General features: G+C 42.2%; 1 protein-coding gene across 3 annotated transcripts in view; it reads left to right on the top strand.

The window, feature by feature from the left end:
- Nucleotides 1-6,911, top strand: part of MAPKAP1 (mitogen-activated protein kinase associated protein 1) — a 94,715-nt gene that overhangs the window by 27,331 nt on the left and 60,473 nt on the right. The window lies entirely within an intron of this gene.

Here is a 6,911-nt window from a genome sequence, read left to right as displayed (position 1 = left end):
CTCCCTCCCTCCCCTCCTCCCAAGTGAGATGTGTCAGAAAAAAGTGATAACAAGAAATCAGATTGATAGCACTTTAAGAAAAACAGTTTTTAATTTAAAGTGCGTTGTATGAATGAATGCGTGTTAATGCGACTGAAATATACTGTTGCGAGAATTACACGTCTTACTCTTTGCTCAGGACTTACACAGTTTTATTAATTGCGGGAGTGAATGCCAAGAAAGAGCAGGCAGTAATTTGGGATACTTGATTATGTGGTTATATTTGTAAATCATAGTTTTGAGGTGCATATAAGAATTCGTTCAGGTGGAAGCGTGGAAGGAAACTGTCCAGCTCTGGAGGTTATGTTTCTCAGCTGTGTGTTGTATAATTAACTGGTACATTAGGAGGGGGGCTGGAATAAAACATGAGCACGTTAACGCAGCCTGGAGCTGATGTTGTAGTGATCATTGCAATGCAGATAACACATTTCTCATAACTGCTGCTGCCTACTGGAGCCTTTGAAACATCTGGACCTTTAATTGAAAAATAGTGTGGTGCTATACAAAGCAGACACGCTAAGTGAAGTCAACAATTTAGAATAAAAAATAATAGTGTGTTATTTACCTTGTAGTTAAATATTCATACTTTGTTATGCTTTGCGTAACGGGAAATTACTGGGTTAAATTTTTATGAATAGTGACAGTGCGAATAAGATAAATTAAGTATTTAAGGATGTTAATGGAATTTTACATTGTGATCTGCTAACTCAGCAGCTCAGGCTGGGGTGATGCGAAGGAGAATCCCCTCCTCAGACAGGAACACCTTTGAAGCCTCGCTGGCCGGCGGTGCGGGAGGGCTCTGCCGGCGCGCCGAAGGCAACCGCGCTCCTGCGCCGCTGCGGGGCCGGGTGTCCCAGTGGCCTCACTGGTGGGGTCTTCCACGAATTTTTCCGACTTAAGAATAACGGAAGCAGTCATACGGCTGTAGCAATGAAAAATACCAGCACTGGCTTAACCACCTGATGCAGTAAACGTGCTCCCTGTTTTGCCGTGCGAGGGTACAGTATGGTGCGCTGGAGAATAAAAGGGGCAGAACTACCCCGGATTTTGACACGGACACTGAGCCGTAGCGTCACGCCGCTGAGTGTGACTGTAATAGGCAACTGAACAGGCGTTTTCTCCAGATCCGTTATAATGCTCTGCAAATAAAGAGAACAGACTATGTTATAAATATTTAAGCATGGTATTATGTGAGATGCTGTTGTGCTCACCGCACAGAGTCTGCCCGTTGCAGCTACGTGCTCCGCTGGTGGGTGGTGTGGGGCTCGGGAACCGAGCCTGGGAGACGTGTTCACCATCCTGCTTCGCTGCCAGCGGGTTTGCGCTGAGCCGTATGCCGACGGGGCCATTGTATTGCGCTGCCGCATGAGGGTTTCTGCCACGTGCTTACTGAAAGCTTTTAAGATACTTGATAACCTAAACTTAAAAAAACTACCGTATTTTTTTTTAGATGACCCTTCTTTTTCTACTTAGCCCCTCAAAAGCTGTTTTGCTTATGAGTGAATGCAACTGTTTTATTCCCACTCATTTTGGATGATGAAATAATTGCTCTAATTTTATCTTTTTTTAAGTCAAGAGCTTAGAAAACGATGCTTTTCAATGGTTGTCTTATAAAAATGTTGCCATAAACATCTGTGCTCTGATCTGTTAGAACTTTTGTTTGTCTTGAGTTAATATATTTCAATTTTTCCCCTTCATGTACTTTCTATATGTTGTTTAAATACCTATGTGAGTAACTTCTGTTTAGGAGGCGATTGCTGGATCATGTAGTATATTAAATAACCTGTCACCTAAACCAAAAACCGTTTCACTGAGTTTAAAAGTGAGAAGACATTTTACATTTGGAAGAGGATAAGCATTTTTTTCCATTCTCTGTAATGTTTAGCATTGTTTGCTGGGAGGTGAGTCAATGACTTAAATTAATTATAATTACTGAAGAGACATATACTGATTGAGCAAATAAACTAGTAAGCTCATTCGTGCCAAGGCCATCTAATTAAATGCTAACTTTGGATAAGCTAGATGTGCATGAAAGATTAATTTTAAGAGGTTTTTATGACTCCCACTAAATAATGATTCAGTAAAATCTTTGCATTATATCATTAGAACATCTAATCTTAAAGTGATATAACATTTAGTCACAGAACTCTATCGTACAGGAAGATGCAGTAAATTATTATTGTTGAAAATTAATCACTTTTTCTCTGAGAAATGTTTATGGACTTTGTTTTAATTTTCTGCTGTGGTGTGCAGCGGAGCAGGTCAGAAGTGGGAAGGATACAGCGTGCGCATTTTTCTCAGTGACTGGCTCGTTAGCTCCCCATCATGCAGGTATGTCAGAACTGCGCTTGGGAGTGAGCTGTCCCGGGGACGGACACACTGCACCAAACTCCCGATGTCGTGTAGAAGAATATAGCGGCCCCACAATAGTCTATTCAAGATATACACCGTCTGGTGAGGGAGGGAGGTATATATTTTCTCATGGACTTTGATTAAAAGTTGATTTTAAATCTTAGACGTATTGTGTTGAAAGGATTTATAGATTTTAAATATGTATTTTTTTCTCTTTTTTTATTTAACATACTGTGTTTATATTTAAAGCATATTAATTTTATTACAAAATATTATTTAATGATACAGATATTTCTAAAATTATATGTAGCCGGTAAAAGGTCATCCTACATGCAATTGTCCTGGTTTGAGGTAGAATAGAATCAATTTTCTGTTCAGTAACTTCACTTTTTAGCTAATTTTTAGTTTAGTTTTCCCATCATAGTTGTAGTAACCAGTATTTATATAATTAAACAGCACGGCTCACAAATACAATCCTAGCAAATCCATGAAAATGCATCGTTTGAGTTGCCTATCGTATCCTTCACTCATACTCTTGTGTCTAGAAGTACCAGCAACATATGTATGTTCTTGTAATTAGCCCGACTACTGTTACATATCACCAACTATTACTGACTGTTTTGCGACTGTCTTTATTTTAGACAACATGAGAATCATGGATTCACAGGAGCAGTAGTCTTAAATACCGAGTTATTCTTTCAGGAGAAATTCGTTTATTAGTGGGAATAATGTTCCTAAGCTTAGCTGCTTATTATCAAAGTGCATAAATATACATTGATCTGCTTAATTTAAATTATAACAAACAGAAAGCAGGAAGTTTCTGAGTTCAGCAGACTGTACTTTTCAGCAATGTCAAATAATGGGCATAATTCTGCGCAGCTCTTGAATAGCAGCAGAACAGAATAGCAGTGATGTGCCAAAGGACTACGATGTGCCAACCACCGAGAATGCCGATGACAGTGGTAGAGAAAACAGAAATATAAAGGAATTAAGTGATTTGTTTATGTGCACACCACATTAGCAGTAATTTGGGAAATAATATCCCTGGTTTTTCGCCTCTTCAAGCCCGTGTGCACCGCACAGCGCCGTGTCTCCTCCAGTGGATTGCAGATGATGAAACATCATCTTTGCTTTGAGCGAGATGAAAATGCAGTAGAAATAGCAAACGGAAATTTTCATGAGCTCAGAGTGTAGGAGAGCACTAGGTAGCCTTAAGAGAATCCATTAATAAAAATACTAAGAAAATTTTCTATGATTTATTGTATGTTTTCTGTGTATCCAGTTACTTCTCACTTCCTTAAAGGATTGGTGGAATATAACATATCTAACAATAAAGGCTTAATGGAATCAGATTTGTGATTTCCTAGAAAATTAACGAGATATTTTGTCAATTTTATTCCAGACTTCATTTGTCAGAATATACAGTGTCCAGTGACAAGCTAAAAGAATTTTTTGACAAATTAACTATGCCACAGGTGACAGATCAGGAAAATGTTAATTTAACAGCCCCTTTATGCTTCCCAGATTTATTGGAGGCTATTAAGGAAACTCCAAATGGTAAGGCCCCTGGCCCTGAATAGATTTTCCATTGAATTTTATACAGAATCTATTAATAAAGTTCGATGCTGCCTTTTTGAATATAGGTAATTGTACTTTATCTTCTGGGTCTCCTCAGCACTGATAGTTGGAATACAATTTTTAGTTGAGAGAAAAAAGTAATTATGCTTCCAGTAGTGCCTGTGATCGGGTTCCGAATGATTCCTCCTGAAGAAGTGGCTGCACGCACCCTGTAAAACCCACCAGTGACTGCTAGTCAAATCCAGCGTGGTTGAGTCAGGGACTCGGCCACTGGGACTGGTGCTTGGATGGATCCCTTTTGTTCCGTCCCGCCACCCACAAACCCTCACCTAACGAGCTGCACACAGGTCAGTAATTGGGCTCTGGGGGAATTCCCACCCAATTAGTATTTTGCAGGACAAGACTAAGAATATGGATTCATTCCGTCCTGTCGACAGGTACCTGATGGTTTGGATGTCTAATGCTGGTTCAGAACTGGTATCGTCAATTTGCAATGAACACCGGGGAGATCTCCTCCAGACCCCTCGACGTGGCCATCGATCAGTCTGAGCCTCCGCCCGCATGTGTACGGGCCGCGCTGATGTTTCCTACCTAACGTGGCACTGGAAGTTCTCGTTACTAATAGAAAGGCTAATCGGCTTCCAAATCTCAGGTGTCAGCCTCCCTAATACCTTACGGCAATCGGTTTTACAGCACTTCTAATTAATAAAAATATTGTGCTCACTTTTGTAGAGCTCCCGAGTGCAATAGGGATGCTTGCGCGCCATTTCCCAGTGCTGCTGCAGTTGGTACCGCTCCCCTCGCTCACAGAGCCGCTGGGATCCCCATCCGGGTACGAATTACCCCGGGTTTAAGTCACCGGTCATCTTGATGTTCACGGGGAGCGTCTGCGCGTAAGAGAACAAGGACATCGGTAGTGGAGGGAGTTTGGACAAGCAAGGCAGTAAAAATCACCTGGAGGAGGTAGAGGAGACTTAGAGATGGGGAAGAACAAAGAGAAGTTTATTTGGAAAACAACAAACGCCAGGCGACAGCACAGGGCAAAGAGGAGAGAGAAGCACCGTGAAAGGAGGTACAAGGAAAGTTGCCGTCCTGTTTGTGATAATGGGGAGGTCGAGGTCCCCGGGGTGTGTTTGGTTTATAAATACATGTGTTTATCGGATTATGAGCTTATAAAACAGTCTGTACTTGTAGCAGTGGCTAATGGAATAATCGGGTCTTTTTGGTGATTAGTTACAGTTGTGGGTGCGTTTGGCCGTTCTCTGGTTTGCGCTGTCTCCAGCGGTTGTAACCTTGGCGTCGGCTCTCACATCTGGTTGTCAATTCTTCTTGGATTTTCAGTTGTCAGGACTAAGCATTACTTATGATTCTGCCATCCTTGGATTTAACTATGTAACTAACTTGGCGTGCCAAGGCGTCACATTAATTTCCGTGATAACTGCTATTTGCTCATTCAAATGCAAATGTGGTTGAAACAACAGGTCTCCGGTTGGGGCCGGTGTCTGCAGTCGTGGCCGTGGCGTGAGCGATGCTCACAGCCTCGCGCGGGTCCGCGCAGCCCCGGCTGGTGCTTGCGCCTGGGCAGGACAGGGATGGACTTTGAAACAGGTGATTGATTACCTGACACCGACTTAGTGCCCCTTGAAAATATCTCCTGTAGGTAGGAAAGCAAGAGGAGAAAGAAAGAAAGAAAACAAAAAAAAACCCCTTATTTTTTTTAGCAGTTGTAGTTCTGTTGTGTTGCTGATTTCCGAGGGGAGGTGGGGTCGTGGGTGCGGGTGGGATCACGGAGAGTCCGGCACAGAAAGCTCAGGGAGAGTCCGGCACAACACACCAGCTCACGGGCTCATCCAAAGGCTTATCCGAACAGGTGAGGGAATGTCCCATATTCTGTTACAAATACAACATTTCCTTTTAATGGAGTAAAGCCAATTCCTTCTTACCTTAAAAACATGGGGAGAGGAGGGATCTGCACTATAAAAGTGCTTTCTTAAAAAACAATTTCATTATATTTGGATGGATTTTCATAATACTTTTAGCTATGCTAGTATGAATAACTTTAATCTTTAAATTCCTATTATTTCTCTAATTTATAATCACACTGAAGGATCAGATGGTTTTTAACAATATATTGAAATTAGCACATGGCATTTAACTCCCTGTTTTATACTCTCATCATAGATTTATAGTATTGAATCCTTTTATTCTGTTACTTAGAATTCCGAGTGATTAATTCGAATAATACTTCCTTCTCTCAAGGCCCATATACGTACAGAGACAGACAGAGATGTGTGGTTACATCGGGGGTGCTCTGGAAAAGGTGATCGGGATGTACAGTCTTTTGTCTGTTTAAAAGATTACTGTTTAAGAGTGCAGTCCTGTCCGCAGTAGATTAAACATTTTTTCTCTTGTAATGCAAACTTTATAGATCTTTATGTTGCTATATATTTTATGTTTTATTTAATTGTTAATCTCCACAGTGCCAAATAGATTTTTTTAATACAGTAAGTTCCAATAAAACCCAGTATTAGTTAATCCTTTTTGGTTGTCTTCAAATAGTTGAAAATAGTTCAATGGCGGGGTTGTACGTGCAACTTTCTTCTTCTCTTGGCAAACCAAGGTCAAGCCTCAGGTTTGTTTTTAAACGTCATCTTAACCTCCGCAGATGATTGACGTTCATTTTTGCCGCCGCTGTGTGCTCAGGCTGTGACTGCTTTGCCCCATGGCACCCTGAGCTGTGGCCGAAGCGACTGTCTCTGGGTCGTTGGCACCTGTAGGTTTGGGTCCCGCTGGTTCCTGCGCACAGGGCACTGCGCGCTGTGGAAGGCTCATCCTTCCCCTCCGTTCCTCTCCGCTCCCACCCGTGCCGAGAGTTCCCCGCCGTCACCGCGCAGCGTGTGGCTGCGCCCCTCGGGCTGCGGCCGGGACGGCGGGGGGCCGGG

The sequence above is a fragment of the Charadrius vociferus genome, unplaced genomic scaffold (genome assembly GCF_000708025.1).
Source record: "Charadrius vociferus isolate BGI_N301 unplaced genomic scaffold, ASM70802v2 scaffold549, whole genome shotgun sequence".
Lineage (NCBI taxonomy): Eukaryota > Metazoa > Chordata > Aves > Charadriiformes > Charadriidae > Charadrius > Charadrius vociferus.
The sequence above is the reverse complement of the archived record's forward strand: the minus strand, read 5'-3'. Positions and strand labels throughout refer to the sequence as shown.